The 20,696-nt window shown below is 33.1% G+C and overlaps 1 protein-coding gene across 1 annotated transcript in view; it reads left to right on the plus strand.

Moving 5' to 3' along the window:
- LOC132704757 (uncharacterized) overlaps positions 1-20,696 on the plus strand; it is a 381,739-nt gene that overhangs the window by 37,330 nt on the left and 323,713 nt on the right. The window contains exon 2 of the mRNA XM_060674976.1: positions 8,559-8,615. The gene's annotated coding sequence lies outside the window, so the exon portion shown is untranslated. The remainder of the gene's footprint in view (positions 1-8,558; positions 8,616-20,696) is intronic.

Below are 20,696 nucleotides of genomic sequence, written 5' to 3' on the forward strand. Positions count from 1 at the left end.
AAGAACAATTTTCTAGGTCTTTTAGATTTTTGCCTATAATTTGAAAACCTGTATATAATCGAAAAAAATGCCCGACATAATTGTTATTCCACTAGATCTTCCGCGTCTGCTGGTAAAAGAATTTTGCCGATCGGGTGAACGATTATAGACGAAAACATATTTATCTGGAAGCCAAAAATGCCAAAAAAAAAATCAATTTAAAAAAAATACTTGGTAAAATTTGATTGCACCCAATTTTTAGCTGTCTATGCGGGCTATATCGCAATGTAGAAGAAAGTGACCTCTGAACCATAGTCTTTCAGTTATAACCAATTTTCAATAATGGGGGGCTCATTTTTTTTTTAATTTGCCGCGCACCCTGCACATTTTTGAAAAATTGTTACGAATAAAAGTTTATTGAGCTGTATGTTCTGCGTCTTCTAGTTTTTGGTCTCGTAAACCCCCCATTTTCAATAGCTTAAGAAACGGGGAAAAGCTGCGTATATGTGCCAAATATGAAGTCGATCGCTTCAACTTCCGGACACTTATCGTGTTTCATAGCAAAGTCCAAAAAGCAGTCGGAAATCGCTAAAAAGATATGGATCTCGCGGAGGAGTAAAAAGGAGGTGAATTTTAATTTCGTAGCCGAACGGTTACAAAGTTATTCCGCAAAAACCAAAAAACGAGAACAGAGAATGGAGAACGGAGAAACAGACAAAAAAATGTTTTTTCTTCGCTGATCATTTTTGTACCAACGACGGTCCCCTAGGACCTACCGCCACCACTGAGATATAACATTTTTACACGAGCGTGGATACTTTCGAAACATTTGATTTCATCGTTTTTCGAAGGTAACAAGTGGCCGAAACTGCCTTTTTCAGAAGATTCAATTCTATGGTCCATGCATGCCGCAACAATTACAGGCCGAATACGTTTTGACTATGGAATGAACACCATTTTACAGGTGTTAAATGCTGATAAAAGGCCTATATATCTACAAATTAAAACTCTATTAAAATTTAAATTACTAAAATTAGCCCTTGGTTAGAAAGGAAATCGGCAAATTCGAAAACGGTGGTGACGTTTTTCTAGTCGACGCTCTTTGTATTGTAATAGTCGAAATTAAAATTATATAGTAGCCTATTTTTGATACGGAATATAATAGATGAGAAATCATCAATGCAAGTTGAGGAGACTATTACCTACCTACTCTATATTTTTTAAGCGTGTCTCGCGTAACCACAGGCAGCTAAGAGAAGACGCATTCTTCCTATTTGATGCAGAAATATGTGCTCTGGAAATTTCGGTATCCTCCGCATACGCACCTGTTATAAGAAAGTAAGGTAATAAGGTTGACATATTGGCATATGAATTTTTGAGGGTGTTAATGAATTACAAGCTTTCACTGAGTTTACCGTGCGCTGAATTAATTTGCTCCCCATCAAGCATTAATTCTTTAAAGAAAATCATTTTCCCCCTTATGCTCACATAGTAGCCAAAAACAAAAGATTTTTTTGTTGCATTTATTTAATTTCGAATTGAACAACTCTTGAATGTATTTAATGACTTATTAGTTTGATGAAAATTAGAATGATGTGTGGTGCTATCTTACCGCCCTAGGGAGTTTCGATGGAAGCCGTTCACAATTTGGTGCTCTCTAATTTTTCAAAGAAACTTCCACAGGATACTGTAATGCTTTTTACAAAACTCCTGCGTCGGTTTTTACTTAGTCGAGTTTCATTCAAGTTCTGAAGAAGCCAACAGGATGATTGGCGAAACGTCAGCAATATCGACTAAGCAAAAACCGACGCAGGAGGAATCCAGAATTTTGTAAAAAGCATTGGTGCTCTCTGTTGTTTGACTCTTAAATCATTCGCATTTCCAAGTGCGCTAATTTTTTGTCTACAACAAATTTTTGGTCTATCACATCAAATCAAGATCAAAAGAAAAACAAATAACGTTTTTTCCATCATCAATCTTTTCAATTGCAAATTGAATTACCTCACCACAGCCCGTTCTTGTTCTGTTTTCTTCATAGAAAAGTGAACCTCTCCGATTTTTCATCTTTTTTATTGAACTTGAAAATAGTATAGACTAAAAGTGTGCACTTATAGTTCTGAAGTGAATGGTAAGAAAAATATATTTCAAGTGTTTTACGTTATGAAATATTTTTCTTTTTCAAAATAAAACCTAGATTTTGTTTTCGGTCATCTTATAAGGGATGTTTTTCTTCGATGTATAGAACTTTAGGTTGCAATAAAACAACGATGGATTATTCGATTGACATGAATTTTATTTATCCGAAAGATAATCTTGTGGCATTACATTTTAAATATGATTTCTGGCATATGACCGCCACGGCTGGCGCGGATGTAGTCCAATCTGGACGTCCAATTTTCGATGACTTTTTCCAACATTTGTGGCCGTATATCGGCAATAACACGGCGAATGTGGTCTTCCAAATGGTCAAGCGTTTGTGACTTATCCGCATAGGCCAATGACTTTACATAGCACCACAGAAAGTAGTCTAGCGGTGATAAATCACAAGATCTTGAAGGCCAATTCACAGGTCCAAAACGTGAAATTAGGCGGTCACCAAACGTGTCTTTCAAAAAATCGATTGTGGCACGAGTTGTGTGACATGTTGCGCCGTCCTGTTGAAACCACATCTCCTGGACATCATGGTTATTCAATTCAGGAATGAAAAAGTTAGTAATCATAGCTCTATAGCGATCACCATTGACATGTAACGTTTTTGAAGAAGTACGGACCAATGATTCCACCAGCCCATAAAGCGCACCAAACAGTCAGTTTTTCTGGATGTAACGGTGTTTCGACATACACTTGAGGATTAACTTCGCTCCAAATACGGCAGTTTTGTTTGTTGACGTAGCTATTTAACCAGAAGTGCGCTTCATCGCTAAACAAAATTGGCTTATGAAAATCGGGAACAAAGGCAGTCTCGTTTTGGGCCCATTCGACGAATCTACGCCTTACTTGATGATCGTTTGGCTTCAATTCTTGCACGAGTTGGATTTTGTAAGCACGTAAACCAAGATCCTTCCGCAAAATCTTCCATAAAGTGGATGGACACAGATCCAATTCCTGTGCTCGATGGAGGATGGACTCATTCGGGTCTTCCTCAATGCTACGCCTAACAGCAGCAATAGCTTCTTCTGTACGCACCGTACGGCATCTCTGGAGATGCGAGTTATCAATAAGAGTAAACGTGGTGCCAAAACGTTCCATGCTTAGTTTTGGTTAGTTAGTTGGTTAGTCGAATTAACTGCTCTGATGGACGATTTTGTCGACGAAAAAATGGACGTAGTGCGCGATACGTATTCCGCACAGAACTATTATTTTCGAAATAAAATTGCACTATTTGCAAGCATTGTTCAGGCGCGAGTCTATTCATGATGAATTGCCAAACCAAACTGAGAATAAATCACTTGACAGCTGTTAAATCGGTCGCCATCTTGAACAGTAATGCCAACTTAAAGTTCTATACATCGAAAAAAAAAACACCCATTATTTTAGTATAGCTGCTATAAATGATACTCTCGATATTAAACGCAATAAGAATACAGAAATATAGAGCACAGACAGTAAGTTCCTGTGAAAGGTAATTTTTGCCTTCTAATACTATGACAAATGCAAAAGCAATTCAAAATTAAAAATCTAAAATAGGGTCGAGCTGTCATTTCGAACTCATATATAAATTCAATTGATACCTATGTATATAATACTTATCATAATATAAACTTCGTTCATTATCAGGAATACTCTCTCGTTCTCTGCCATTGGAGTACTGCGTAAAAACAGTATCTGACGATTAAAACTTCATTTCTAGAATTGTTTTGTGAGAGGAAACTTCTTTTACGAGGCAAAGAAAAGTTGGAACCTATGGAGTGGGAACTACTATTAATCATTATTTCTTTAAATTAATTGCAGATTTTTACGTATTTTACATTTCAGATTTACTTAAAGCTAATCTTTTTTGTTTATTATGGTAATTTTTTTCTGATGGAGGTCGCCATTTCGAACAGTTCACCCATTCAACAATTTTAGTCCAACAAATTAGAATAAACAAAAATTTTAAAGTAATATTTGAAAGGGGTTTAAATAATTATTGCCAGCTAATATACAAGTCTGAATTCGCTTTGGTCAACTACAAACCAGTATTCAAATTTTACTGGTAATAATAAATAATAAAACGCAATTAAATGTTAGGGCCAGGTTTAATGCCCAACTACGTTTAAATTGTCGATAATTTTACATGAAAGCGTATTTTGCAAAAACCCGTAACAATTCATTTTCATTCGGTAGGGAAGGGGTCGGGTGCGGTGAAGGGAATATGATCTCATTATCTTTGCTGTATAATTGTTTTATGTTTGTGATTTATTATTAAAAATTTTGGTTAGACTCTGAAAAACATCCCAGTCATTCTTGCATTCAGTATTGTCACCACTAAACTCCAAATCATATGGGAACGTTTTTTTGACTTTTAGCAATTTTTCTTCTTGGGGATAGTTTGTGCATCAAAAGTAATAACTATGTCAATTTAGGAAAGTTTTCAAATATTTGTCGTTACCTGTCAAAATTGATTTTTTATATATTAAAAAATTAAGTTATTAGAAAAAAGTTTTATCGGTTGTTTTCAGTTTTTCTACAAATGTACAAAAAAATCGGACAAACTTTGTTTTCACGTACTTTTTACAAAACTTCTGGATTCCTCCTGCGTCGGTTTTTGCTGAGCCGAACTTGCTGACGTTTTGCGAGCTTCTTCAGAGCTTGACTGTATTACAGTAGCCTGTGAAAGTTTCTTTGAAAAATTTATTTTCACATTTTTCTAACTTTTTTTTATGGACTACGTTGAATACTTTAATAAAGAATTTTTCCAAAATTGATGCAGTATTTGATAAGGTTTTGACATTTTAAAGCATAATATACTTTTTCTACGACTATTAGTTTTTGGGTATATTTCTGCAAAAAAACACGTGACCGTCAGAATTGAAAAACGTCAAGATTCAAGCAGTGCGGTAAAATCTCCGAAAACATCCGATTGCTCCCAAACCGGTGCGGTAATATACCGGATATGTCCGAAGTGGCTCGGATCCGTAGGAAACAACTGACGTGGTAAAATGACACTTTCCGCTTGTTAGATCGGTGTATAATTAGTGTGAGTGTTTAACAATCGAGTGATTTAAAAAGTTTACCAAATGTAAACTATACTATACATGCTATAGTATGCATGTTCTACAACCGTTGGTTTTTAGGTACATTTTTGCAAAACAAAACTAACACGTTCACTGACATAACCATTAGAATTGACAAAGCGGTAAAATTTCCGAAAACATCCGATTGCTCCCAAACTCGTACGGTAATATCCCGGAAATGTCCAAAGGGGCTTGGATCCGTGGGAAAAGAAACTCACGTAGTAAAACGACGCTTTCTGCACGTTAGATCGTTGTATAATTAAATATTTTACAGAAGAGAGTTGAAAAAAGTATTTAGTCTAGTCGGTCTATTTAGTCTAGTCGGTCTATGTACTTAGATCACAATTTCTCCAAATTAGGATATACCAAAAAAAGTTAGGACAATTAAGTTTGTCGATTTTTTTTTAAAAAATAGGCACATTTGTTGAAAACCAACTTATTTCAAATTTTTTTTTAGATATTTAAATAAAACAATTTTTATACAAAAAAAAGACAATTTTCAAGCGTAAAGGCAAATATTAAAACCTTTATTTTTATTGAAACACAAACTTTTCACATTACTATTTCAGATGAGGAACAGAATAATTGTCCTACAAAACAACATATTTAGTGATTGCTAAACATATACAAAAGTTTAAAATTCATTATCCCATATTTTAAATGTTTGTAGACAAAAACACGATACAACCGTTTCGTGTAAAATATAATAAAGACCACCACATCAATTCATCACTGTTTTCATTTCAATTTTGCTATTATTAGTCAAAGTTAAGACACTATGACTCTAACGGAGAAAAATCGCTTGGGTTCAACTATTGTTATTCAGAGCTGACACGCAACCCCATATAATTTGGTTTGTTCTAAGGAATTATCTAAACAAGCTGCAACATATTACTTCAATTAATTAACCTTGTTTCCTGCTGGTTTATAAATGACGGCTGCAGCGTTTTACATTAGAAGAAAAATTTGTAAAACGTAATACGCGAACTTTTGACAAATGGCTGATTTAATTCAATCTGCTGAAGCTAATAACTGAATGCGTGGGGAAGCATGAAAAATAATGAATTCACAGTAGGTTAATGGCACCTTTCATTTCGTTCACTTTACAATTTGGAACATTTTGTAGGCCGCCATGCATAATTTGTAGTTAGTTCACCCGCTTGTTTATGCTTCTGTTTTGCAGGAGGTTTTCCGTTTATAACGACCTATTTACTAACTAATAAGTTTCATATATAAAAACTATCTAACAGCAACAACTCATTCATTGAAATATATTTTTTTATTAACTTGATGCTGACTTAGGAAAATTTAATTTTATAAAAATTTATCCTTTTTTTAACTAAATGGTTGGAACACATTTTGAATATTTTTGGCAGTCGCAATCTTGTATAGAATGCCTGCTAACAATTTCAGGCTGGTATTAATAATAAACATTTTTAGAATTCTTGTGTTGCATATGGTAGCCAGAAAAAGAATTTTATTGTATAAATAAATAATAAAAATTTTGAAAATTCTAAATTTTTAGCTTTTATTTTAAAAGAAATTAAAACAAAAAGTTAAATTTTTTCCTTTTGCAGTAAACAAGAAATTTTGGTAAAATCTACATTTTTGTTTTTTGTTAGGTGTAGCAAACAGAACCGGAAACTGATTTTCCCCAATTTAACGCCAAAATGCCAAAATAGAAATTTTTGCGCCTCCACTGTAAATTACACCAAGCCCGAAAATGCGAGCATTTGTTATTTGGAGAATTAACTTCGACAAACTCATTTCCATTTGTACTTTTCGAACATTGTTTATTATTTACGAAAAATATGCAAAAAGCGCAGTCATCCAGTTCGATGGGTTCTCCCACAATAAATTCATCATAATGTGCAAGCAGACCTGGGAAATATTAAAGCGTTTTAACTGTAGAATTAATATTTGAGCGAGTCCGCTAGTGGCGAAATTTTACTACCTGATTTTCCATTAGATTTCGGTTACGAAATGGTATGTTTTTTATGGCACTACTAATTCTCCCAAAAAATAATGGTAATTTTAATTTATTCGCTAATTTCCTGTCCAAGTATAGTGTCACGACACGACACTCAACTCTAACATTTGCTTCATTATTGTTAATATTTTCAGAAATATGTCATTTAATTTCTTGTAAGTGGTGTTATTTTGTTGGAGAAATCGGCGTTTTTGCAATATTTTTTTTTTATTAGTTTGTTATAAAAATGAAGAAAGTTGCAAGTGTGGAAGTTTCTCTAGTGGTAAGTATATTCGAAAAGTCTCTAATCTGTGAACAAGCTATCCGGAATAAGGTTCTCTACCCCCCAAAAATATTGGTGGCCCTTATCAAAATCCGCATTTTTTTGTGTTAAAAAAATATTTATAATGCAATAAAATAATAATAATATAATAAAATATTAATTACTACAGAAATAAGAATTTTAAGGAGTTTTAGTTGGGTGGGGGGCCGGTCCGTTTTGTTTAAATGCATTAGTGCCGACAATATCCAAGACTTGTAAATAGAAGGCCTTATGTTAAGATGACAGAAATATTACTCGCTACGCCCAGTTCATTGAGGTGTAATTACACCAGTACATTAATCATGCGTTACTTTTGCCGACTTCAGCAATCTCAATAGCTTGAAAAGGAAACCCCGCCATATATAAAAGATTCCCAGTAAATTTTGCATATTATATTCCGGTTGTATGCCGAAGCGCTCCGATTTTAATGAACTCCGCAAATTAATTTATTTACGTAATCATCTGTAATGCTCCAGCACTTCACCCGATCATTAATTTCCCCCAAGTTACCGAGTTACATCCTGCTAACTTCAGGCGAGATAAGTTTTGATTGATTTATGTCCCTCCATTCTGCGCTTCTGTTACATATTAAAACTATAGCGTGTTCTGATGATATGTACGCATTAAAATTTTATGGCTTGTTTTTGGGGAAACGGGGAAGATTACTTTACTGATATTTTTATTTAGTAAAATTATACGCTAGACCAACTGTACACATACTTTTGCAACGAGTTTTGATAAACAACATCTTAGTCACGACTTTGATTTGGTATTAGCAGAGCATAGGAGTACGAACGGGCCACGAAGCTGACGTCATAATTGAGTATTTTAGTAGGCAGTGGAAAAAAAATTGTATCAAATAGGTAAGCTGCTTCGTCTTCAACTTATATTTAGATTGTTGAAGATGAAATTTTAAGTTCTTCTTTATTAATTAAATTAAAACCCTACTCTGCCAATGGTAGTACTTAAAATAATTCTTCAACAGATAACAGATAAAGAATAATCTGTAATATCAGTGTTATTAATTTATGAATGTTATTTAGCAAAAAAAATCGAACTTTCATTTTTGCAGATAGAGGAACTCGGGCTAATAGGTTCAGCAGAAAGTAGTCATATGCCGTTTCCCAAGGTAAGAACCTAATTTTGATACAGCGTATAACACCGGTAACTGTGGGCTAATATGTCATTTACTGAGAAAATGATGAATTCCTCATTCGGAATAATGTTTTTTGCAATTTGCAATATTGGATTAGTGTATTGTAGTTTATAGTAGTATGAATGTACATATTACGATTGTTCGATTATTATTAGAAATAAAATTTTGCGGTGTTCGCAATCCAATTTATGTTCATGTAATTTATGTGGGTGACTTAATGTTGGTGGCAGTATTCGATATTGCCAACAAACAGAAATAGGTTAGACTTATAGGTTATTCTTTACAAACATATAAATTAGCGTTCAAATCTGGAGTAAACAGCATATATATATCACTCGGAGCGCGAGCATTGAAGATGCTAAGTGAGATTTTGGCGAAACGTCTGCAGGATTCCAGTCGGATGCAGGATTCCAGTCGGAGTTCAACAAGCGAACGGATGATATCCCGGAATATAGTATCATCACATTTTTCCATCCGTGAATCAATACGTGAATATATATATATATATATATATATATATATATATATATATATATATATATATATATATATATATATATATATATATATATATATATATATATATATATATATATATATATATATATATATATATATATATATATATAAATATATATATTCTCACGTATTGATTCACGGATGGAAAAATGTGATGACACTATATTCCGGGATATCATCCGTTCGCTCGTTGAACTCCGACTGGAATCCTGCATCCGACTGGAATCCTGCAAATCTTGCATCCGACTGGAATCCTGCAGACGTTTCGCTAAAATCTCACTTGGCATCTTCAATGCTCGCGCTCCGAAAACAGTGTTCGAAGTGTTTTCGGAGCGCGAGCATTGAAGATGCCAAGTGAGATTTTGGCGAAACGTCTGCAGGATTCCAGTCGGATGCAAGATTTGCAGGATTCCAGTCGGATGCAGGATTCCAGTCGGAGTTCAACGAGCGAACGGATGATATCCCGGAATATAGTGTCATCAAATATATATATATATATATATATATATATATATATATATATATATATATATATATATATATATATATATATATTTCTAGTTTGTGAGTTCTTGGATCCTTTTGATTTTATATATTCTTAAGAAATGGTTCTTGGGTTTTTTTTGGTCCTTTTTTTGTAAAATTAAAATAAGTTTCCGTTACTTGTGAAACATTTTATTTTTTGTGACGTTTCGGCCATCAAGACCTTCTTCAGACATTTAATTTTAACCTACAAAAATGTATTTTTAAATAATATTATTTATAGCATTGTTTTCCTGGTCATAATTAAAACATAGATAAAAATTTGTATAGGAGTCAGCATTGAAATGATTAAAAATTACTAGTGCAAGTCAATAGAACAAACAAAGTGATTAAAAATTGTATAAAAATAGATGCACAACAATAAAACATACATAATTTTTTAAATTACGATTACATACTAACTAACCAAAACAATAATGCGAAGCCCGGATGTATGTCTCTTCACCGTAGGACAACGGAGTTTTTTTTTTTTCTAAAGCTTTTTTTTTGTGTGAGATTCAAATATATATATATATATATATATATATATATATATATATATATATATATATATATATATATATATATATATATATATATATATATATGCGAATCTTGAATCCGACCTCCTTTTTAGATCCATTTATGCTATTTACTCCAGATTTGAAAGCTAATTTATATGTGTGTAAGGAATAACCTATAAGTCTAACCTATTTCTGTTTGATGGCAATATCGAATACTGCCACCAACGTTAAGTCACCCACATCCATTACATGAACATAAGTTGTGCATTAAAACTGTGTTATACTGAATAGAGTCCTTTTTACCATTATGCCATTATTGACATTGATGGACTTGAACTCGCATACCAGCAACGCTTAAATATACTCCCTATTGAAATTTGTTGCAATTAATGTGCTAATTTAAATTAGTTTTGTTCCACTGTGTTTTAACATTCGGTTAAAATTCAGTTTTTGTTAATTAATAGCATCGACAACTCGCATATTACTTATCATTAGCGAAAAAGGACTTTTAAAGGTTTAAAATATTTACTATTTAAAGTTCGTTTTTCTAACAAACGTCATTACACCGTATTTTATGGAAAGCTGAAAAGGCTCCTAATATTGCTAGCGTAGACTTTTGCATATTTATGCGAAAACAGAGCTGTCTTAAAACTACGAAACTTAGAATGCTTTCGGCAAAGTATACCTACTTCTGAAAGCGTTTTTAGAGTTGCCAGCGAAATCGACAAGCAACCGGTCCATTATTTTAATGGAAAACTGTAGTATTTGTGATCTGATCGAGACTCTTATTGGAAAATTCGAAATGCTTGCCCTGAAAATTTGCATTTTTGGGTGTCCCTTCTGGTCTGCTGCTAATGTGATAGATAATTTATATATTCTTGGATCCAAAGATTTTATGTCTCCTCGATAACTTAAATAGCATTTCCTTTCACTTATTTTATTTATTTTTAAATAGAATCTGAAAGTGAGTGCTATTTAAAGTAATAAGATGTGCAGAGGCCATACACTGCGAGATTAAAAATGTCAGGTCTATGTCAGGCTAGACCGGATAGCTCCTTAGGTAACGACTGTAAAAATTGTATCTGCGTACTGTGAGAAATACTGTCGAATTGACGAACTGTCAGCGGCTATATTGTTATTGAGCGGTTATTCGTTTACTTTAAATTTTACAGGGTGATGCTGTATCGCACAAAGTAGATTTCGTTCAAGTTGCCGAACTTTCTAGGCAGTTCCTGTGGGGGCTCAGGCATTTTAGATAGAACATAGAGAGGGCATTTTAAAAATAAGATTTAGTACGAGAGTTCTAGAAAAATAGTTTATCGAGATTTTTTTAAATAGCATTCAAGTTTCCCTATACCATCTCTTACCATCTTCAAAATATCAGTTAGTTTTCATGATTTTTACACAATATCACATTGCGCACTGTCATTTCGAAGAAAGTTTCGCACGTGGACAGGAATAAACTTCGTAAAACCTCATTTTCATTTAATTTGGGTTTTTTTCCAACTACGCACTTTTTTGGCATCCACTTTAATTATAATAATCTAATAAAGTATGCATTTGAAAATTCTTAACGTTTAGAAGTTCGATTCAATTTCAACGAAAGTATCGGATAGTTGTATGTAAATTAAAATTAAATGAAAATGAGGTTTTGCGAAACTTTCTTCAAAATGATAGTGTTCAACGTTAATGTTACGTCAGAAGACGGTACGAATAAAATTGAGTTAGTTTCTTTCCCATAATTCGAAAATGAACGAAAACAGTCAATAAACCGGGTTTCTACAACTTCCGTAAAAAATCTTATTTTTAAAATCCCCTAAATTAATAATAATAATAAATAAAATAATATAATATACATGGTGTGCAATTTAAAGTAGGTAATATGTTGCCAGGTTTATATAAATTCGCATCACTGCCTATTTAAAAGTATTTTAGAGCCATAGACCACCTTCTCTTACATCGCCTTGTAGAAACCTATATATCTATTAGCCACATGGGTTAGGTTATTATTATTATATATTAATATTAAACATTGCGGTGATGCTTTCGTTGATCTTATTTGATGTTTTAAATGATCACATATTTATATTTCAGTCCTTCGGTGTCAACGACACTTTGGGAAACGTACCCTTTCAGAACCATCACGCCTTTTACACCATGCAACTACATTTAAAATTTTGGTTCGCCATTGTTCTTAAAATTAAAAGAAAAATATTGCTGTTATCTACTGTTTCAAGGCTTTCTCATGAGGAATCGGACTTACGCAAACGTTTTTAAAAAACTTTAATCTTTGAATTGTCACCACTATTTTTTACATCTTGTACTTTAACATTGACAATTTTACCACTAGGCGCATTTATGAAAAGTGCTTTTACGCCACTAGAAGTAGTAATTAAGTATCTATTGGTTTTAAGTCGTCTTTATATTATTATGTAAAATACCTAATTATACACTAATCTAGCATGCTGAAAGTGTCCGTTTCTTTACCACAGATACGAGTCATTTCTGAAATATAGACGTTTGTCAATTCTGACGGTAACGTCGGTGAATTCATTTTTGTTGTTTTGCAAAAATGTACTCAAAAACTAAGGGTGGTATAAAAAGTATAGTATGCAACACTTTTAGTAAACTTTTTAAGTCGTTCGTTTATTCAACACTCGCTCCGCTGGGATCCGCTCGTGCCAGATAAACTCGTGACTCAAATGCCGTTTACTGCAATTATTGCATAATATACTATTTCACCATTTTATCATATATATGGCACCTTCGTTACGAGCCACTTCTGAGTTTCCGGTATTTTAGTCATGGGTTTGGAAGCGATCCGACTTTTGCGGTAGATTTCAATGAATGTATTCATGCTGTTTTGCAAAAATGTTGTTTTTTAAACATTAAATAGCGTTTTCCAAACTTGTTGCATAATATACCATAATGGTTTAATGAAATATTTTAGTTACCAAAAATATCATTTAATGTACTAATGTTTTATTCAAAATAGTCCGAACAAGTCGACATAATTTTGTTTTCCTTCGTTGTACTGTCTATTCTTGGTCGGAAAAAGTAAAGCAGAGAATAATATTCCTTTCATTAAACCCACAGTTGCCTTTCTGAATTCCGTCGGTCGCTCTGAAGTGCCGTTCATTTACGATATTATGTTCTGCCAAAAATATTCATCAAAAATCCTACAACGGAATAAAAGTTTTTGTACTCGGCGAAAACTTTCCGCATTTTAATAACGCTCATTTTTCCATACTTGGGACGTGAATTATGCGACTCTTTTATTTTAATCAGAATAAATTAGAACATGGCTTGTTTGTTAAAGTTTTAGTTTTGCAGCGTGAAGTTTATTCTGTGAATATGAGGCGCGATGCAATTTTTGTTTATTTTTTCTTTGCTGCACCAGCAGCGGTTTCCATTCGATATAATTCGGAATAAACAAAACTTCGAGCTTTTACAAATTTTACATCAAATTGTAAACTTTGATGGGAAAAAATTTTGTCCTTTTATTTTTTCTGCTTTTTGGAGATATGTTTCATATTAAGGAGCTAGTTTAAGAGCACCGAACAATTTCAATTCAATTATTGTTAACATCAGTTTTAGTCAAAATTACATAGGGTTTCCTACAAGCATGACAATACAATGTATTTTTGCATATAACGAATCCCACAGGAAAATTTTATAGACCACAGCAATGGTTTTTTAATTTTAAAGGGCGGCGTTGTAAACTTAAGAAAATTTTGGAATAATTTTTTAAAAACATATCTCGTATCCATCTGTCAATCTATTGCCTGTATAATTTTATATAAATATGTTATTAAGGGTTTAGCAAATCATTTTATTTATTTATAGTTTCTTTTTGAAAATACCTATTGAGTATAACAATATAATAATAAAACAAATAATAACCATATGAATAGGCGATTAACATATAACAAAACAAATCAAACAATCAAAACCAAAATTAAAACTATAACTAATACTAGGTCAAGAGCTAACGATATTGACAGTACTAACCTTAACTGTGGTTACACAAAACTTAGGAACATTAAAGTTTATGTAATTAATCAATATACAGTTTTGCAGTCCAAAGCTATCCAGCTAGGCAGAATTTTTTCGCAAGAATATTTTCTGAACTTTTTCAATGTGATTCACATTAATTAAGTACATTAATCTCAAAATTCTTACTTATGAAATCTAATGATCTATTTTTTATATAGGAATATTGCATTAATTATATTTTTTTACTCCCTGCTCTAAAATACCCTATTATACAGCGATCTAGCCTAGGGAAAGTATCATTTCTCGACATCAGTTCCGTTTCCTACAGCTGCGAATCACTTCGGACATTTCCGGGATATTACCACATCAGTTTGGGTGGCTTGAATGTTGACATTTTCTTACTTACCATGTCAGCGCCTACTACCTCAAAACCTTGAAAATTTAAATTAAATTAAAACCATGATTGGTTGATGTTTTCGCAAAAACTAAGAGTTGTACTTCAAATCTCCGAACGCTACCCTATAGAGCTGGAAAAATGGCAATTTAAAAGTTCCTTTTCTTTTTTATATCTCTTTAAATAACACCAGAAAAAACTTAAAAACGAAAAAATTAGCCAAATTTGGCGTATCCTCGCAAGTGATGGAAATTTTTTATTGTTCCGAACAGCACCTATCAAATTTGCAACTTTTTTCTAATTTAACTGCCTTCTTATCTCTTATGGTTGCCAAATTCCCATGATAGAGAGATAATTATTTTGGATACACTGTGTAACATCAGTCTGGTACCTTGTTAACATTAAAAATAAAAGGGGAGCCAGGTTACTATGTTGCGGTACTCATGATTTTGTTCTCTACAGAGTATAAATGTGATATCGTCTTCGAGATACCATACTAAGTTTTTCCACAGTCACAGATATAAACCACATCATGCCTTATCATCAAATGAACTCCAACAGAAAATAACAAAGAATTTGCGACAGCCCAAAATCATATTTGATTTGATTTTATATTCAGGACTTACTAGATAAATTAGCTTAATTTTGTAAATAATTAATAACAGAAACCTTAAAAAGATCAATACGATGTAAGGTGGAGCAGACGGATAGATATTGGAGATCACAGGGAACATATTTTTTGACTATTTTGTACTTTTTCCCAATAAATTGACAACGTCGCATTAAGAAACCCTCATGGGAGATACAATACTAAAACATTATTGCGCCACCATATTGCATATTGTAGGCAGCGCCTCCATCAATTTCGTTTGATTATTCACGAAATTTTAAGAAAACGTTTTTTTTTAGAAAGAAGCACGCAATACATAACAAAAACAAACACCCACCATACATATAATTTGCTGATTTTATTTACGAACCGATATTCCGTTCAGCGTAGTACAATGGATGCGTGGGCAGTGCTTCTGAATGTGAGATAGACGTGGGAGGCAGCGTTATATTTGTACATCACCGTAAAGGGCTCAGGTAGAAAATTATTTCTGTGCGATATATTGCTTTGTTTGACTTCACGCCGAACAAATTTTCATGACCAACAAGAAAGATGCAAGGCCGTTTTCATGGAGAATTCGAAATAAGGCAGCTCTAAATTCTCATTTCCGTATGCACCGACACAGTGTGACCGAAAAGCTTGTTACTACAACTTCACCAAATGAATGGTTTCCGACTATTAATGACAAAAAACTTATTCAAGCATTATTTCTAGTCGAGCTTTTACAAGTGAAATCAAACGTAATTTAACCCACTAAGCTGTACCGGGATTGATCTGAGTGAGCGTTTCCGAGAGCTTTTAAATAATTTACATCAGTAGCAAAATCAACACGCCTACACATTTAAAGAAGAGAATTTTGATTTGTCATATACCATTCGGTGCAGTGGTAAAGCCCTTATAGGTGGGCAATAAGAAGAGTGCAAAACTAATCATAAGAGAGGAACTCCGACGGAACGTGCTTATTATTGAAATAACAGGCAGATAAAGGCTGAAATTGCGGAACCTTCAACGCCTCAGAATGAAAGTGGGCCCTCAATTCTCATTGAGCAAATTCTAGTTTCTCTGAGAGTGTGTAGAGGGCTTTTCTGGTCTGCCAGTCTAAGAGGGACTTAGTTATTATTTCGTTAAGCTAATCCAGTTGTTTGTAACTATCCGTACAAAGTCCAAAATTTCTTAGCAATTACGTAGAAAGAATTTGCCGACATCGCCCACCTGACTGAGTAATTTGATGTCAGCGAAGTGTAAATGAACGCAGCCTATTTGAAAGGAACGCCCCTTAAATCTTTCAGCGGCCCTTTTTTCGATGCTCAGGGCGTTGTAAAACTCTGCATGGGACTTCACAAATTGACGTGGATCCGCTTTCCTGTTGCGAAATTTATTATAATGGGCGTCTATAAATCTTTATTCGCGGGATAAGGATTCATTCCCTATTTCAACGGGTTCGAACAATTTATTAAGTTTGGAAGGCCATAATTGGAGCATTTCCTTCCTCTGGTTCCAATTTCCTGATGAGGAATATTAGTTAATTTGATATTGTCCTCTTTTTTTCTTAATTAGTATTTTATTAATTAAGAAAAAAAATTTTCACAAACCACCAGGACATTGTTTTTGACGAAGTGAGTGATGCACATCTACAATTGCAATACGGATGCATTAGTTACATTTCAATTAAATATTGAATATTAAAATTTATTACCGGTCTATTAAAAATAAAGAATCTCAGTGTAGTAACAGAAGTGTCCAAAAATAATTATAGGATAATATACAAAAGGTAAAACTATTCAATAGTAAGACATAAAACAAAATTCTTGTTCAATCTCAAATACAAAAAGAAGAGCAAAAGAAAAAAAGAAACACAATAGCCCATTAAATATATGAGCAAAGGCTCATAGTACCAGTAATAAAAATTAAGCAACACTTCTGTAAAGTTTGCTGCACTGTACTGACTAATCAAGTCATTCGAGTCTATTCGATGCAGCTATTCGTCATCGAGGCTTGTCGTAAAAGTTTTGCATTTCTAAAGTGATCAAAGCTAGATTCAAATTTCAGACGTAACCGTCACTTTAAAGTATCAAACTGTTTCTTTTTTCTGATATCCACCCATTAAATGTTCCAAAAAAATATATGGTTTTAAAGCTAAGCTTTATTCGAACATTTTTTATTTAACACTTTTTTAACTATCTCTTAAAATGAAGTGAGTGGGATTGATTGATGAATTTTTTTTAAATAAAGTCTGGAACATCTAAACGACTGAAAAATTTTAACAAAGTTTGCGTTATGAACCTTTTTATTCGTTTAGAACTCCAGTACCCAAAGAGGTCTAGGCGGATCCCCAGGGGTCCACGGGAGACTACGTTGGCGTGACAAAAAAAAAACGTTTTAATACATTTTTGTCGAATATGCTTGAGATTGCGGGGTCTACTGGAACCAGCTAAAGTTTGAAAGTGGTCTATAAGAATAAAAGGTTAAGAACCACTAGAAGTTTCAGCTGTTTATTTAAATACACATTAAATCGGCACCACCGCCTCATTTTACTGAATAGGTAAAAAAATCCCTCAAATAAATATTTACTAGGTTAAGAAACCACTAATTAAAGTTATTAATGCAAGTCTCAAGATCATGAATAGTTTCTTAGATACAGTACTTTGCACGCTCTCATGCCAAAATGTTTACTTTAATATAATTAAAGTATCTTATTTAAGATCGAGAATAACATATCGACAGTTTAAAGCAGATGAAAAATTCAATGAACATATTACGCCATTACTTCGTAAAGGGTATAGAATATGAATAGAGTTTGAATGTGTCAGTCACGCAGATTTAGTTAACGGGATTTCACTGCACGGAAAACTCAATTAAACTAGAAATTTGTTTATCCTATTTATAAATGCAAAATTCGTTTTTAACGGAGCTAATTTATTGTAAAACTTTATGCTTTACTCCGAAAGTTTGGGGGTTATAAGACCGTGACGCGGTATGCAAAACTTTATATGCAAAGTTTCAATTGAAATTCAACATGGGGCAATTTCAACTGAGATTATGGATAAAATGTTTTGAAGCATTTTAAACGTGTTCCTGAGTAGTTCGCGAGTGGATTAGTTAACGATTGCGTCAGATTCTATAGCCGCTGCGTAGAACTAGTTCCGGGAAACTGATAACAGATAAGAAATTCGAAACCATTCTTGAACAAGGGTTCGCTTCAAAGATACAATAAGAAATCATTCCTAAATATCGATGTCGAAATTCAGTTAATAATTTTTGGTGGATAACTAACACTTACGAGTTCAGTAGCGTAACTTAACTAGTAAGTAAACCACAGGGTTTAAGCTAAGGACTACAAGTAGTGCTTCTCAAACTAAAAGCCATTAGTGAAAACTTTTCAATCCTATTCATCCGACGGGACCAAATGCGCTTGCGCTTAAAGATATGAGTTCGGTTGGAAATTTTGGATTTTTATATCAGCAATACAGAGGCATAATTTTACAACGCTTTTATTAAAATGTCCAGAAAAGCCGAAAAGGTTTTTGTTATTTAAAAAAAGGCAAGTGTCTCAATAGCTTGTGTTACAATTCTTATATTCCACTCAGAATCTCTACAAATATTCTGTACACCAAAGTACATATTTTATTATGTTATTAAAGTGGCCATATTTCATAATAAAAAAAAATACTGCACAAGGGGGAAGGATGGAGCGAAACTTATCTAAAGGAGATAGACGAAAATTGATAGTATGTGGAACTCGATTTTCATAAAAACCATAACGGGAAAAATTGCCTGTGGATATGTGTACCGTCTCAACGAGAGAATGCTTCTAAAACTTTGTCTACTGCCGCCTTGAACAGTTCGTTAGTCGTTTTTCCTGTCAATGGCCTAAGGTTCTGTAATCATGAGATTCTGCGCCTACAAGCACCCCTTCTATATTCTTGTAATATTTTAATAGAACATTTTTAAAAACTAGACTCGGATAAGTCCCATTTAAAACCGGAACTGTGGAAGAGATACGTAGATGTTGTTTCCGTTATTTAGTCACACGACCAGGAATCGCTTTAAACATTTGTGAACTATTTAAACTCCATACACTCAAATATCTATTTACAAGCAAATTGGAAAATAACAAGATATTGTTGTTAATTTGTATAATGGACTGTATGATAAAAACAGAATAGATGTGGAACAGTATTTAAATTAATTTAAGCACAATACCAAAGTATCAAATTGCCGTACTTACCTCAAACGTTGCTCGATTCAGTGCAGATGCCCCTTTTCTTCAGTTGCGCAAATTCGTGGACGTTAGCGATCACAATTTTTAATTTACACCTTGCCGAAGAGCCCTTGTAGGAAGAAGAGGTCCGATCTCGAGGCGAAGTCTGACATTCAGCCGTTATCATTTTTAATAATTTAATGTTTAATATTTAATGCTTATGAAACGAGAAATGATGGTTGCGTGCCGCATTAATCTTTGGCGATCTGCGTTTAGACGATAAAATAAATGAAATTCGATAACTGTGAGCTTCAAAAATAAATAATTAAAAGAGTTATTGTTTAAATTTAACAGGTTTCAAATACCGTCTATGGAAAACCGAATCGATACCTAAATGCACATCACATCCAGTCCAAAAATCCACAGTAATCAATACCTTAGTTTTAAGGGCAATATCTCTGTCTCAATCCGAATCTCTTAACCAGGAATTACGATATCTCCCCTCAGTTCTTCTGTCAAACAATTTCCGTTATCAAGACACCAGACGGTCAATTAAAAAATGCGCTATCAAAACTACTTACACAAATTCTACTCAAAATATCACCGATCTCGTATATCAAAAATTCTGATAAAATATAAAATCAAAGCTCTACTTGCCTAAAAATCAGGCAGGGAAAACAGGTCGAAAAATATCAACCATACATATTTGTGGAAACAGTTAGCCATATAACTGCTTCAGCGATTCCTGATCATCTTCAGTTAACAAGACACCAGATTTTATTCGAATAGACCAAAATAATTGCATCTAGCTCTATATATATATATATATATATATATATATATATATATATATATATATATATATATATATATATATATATATATATATATATATATATATATATATATATATATATATATATAAGATTTCAGTCGAGAATCTTGCTGTATCCAAGGGGTTGCAGATTTAGCTTAATTAATATACATTTTTTGTTCTCACTTCATTGGATACCCTCACTCGATTCTGGATTTCGGATGTGAATTTCTTTCTGTCCAAGGGATTGCAAATAACGGATAAGAGAAATGTAAAATTAAATATAATAGTCTTTATTTATCATATTTTATACGCAATGATCAAATGAATTAAAATAAAATAGATCAATATAATAAAAACTAAATCTTTTTCGTAGCAAAAATTTGGAACAAAAAGAATAGTTTTCATATAAGATCCGTTAACATTGGTAAACTGAAAAGGAAACATTTGTAAATAACACACCTTCAGACCCGT

This window comes from Cylas formicarius, unplaced genomic scaffold (genome assembly GCF_029955315.1).
Source record: "Cylas formicarius isolate icCylForm1 unplaced genomic scaffold, icCylForm1.1 PGA_scaffold_7__23_contigs__length_41026272, whole genome shotgun sequence".
Lineage (NCBI taxonomy): Eukaryota > Metazoa > Arthropoda > Insecta > Coleoptera > Brentidae > Cylas > Cylas formicarius.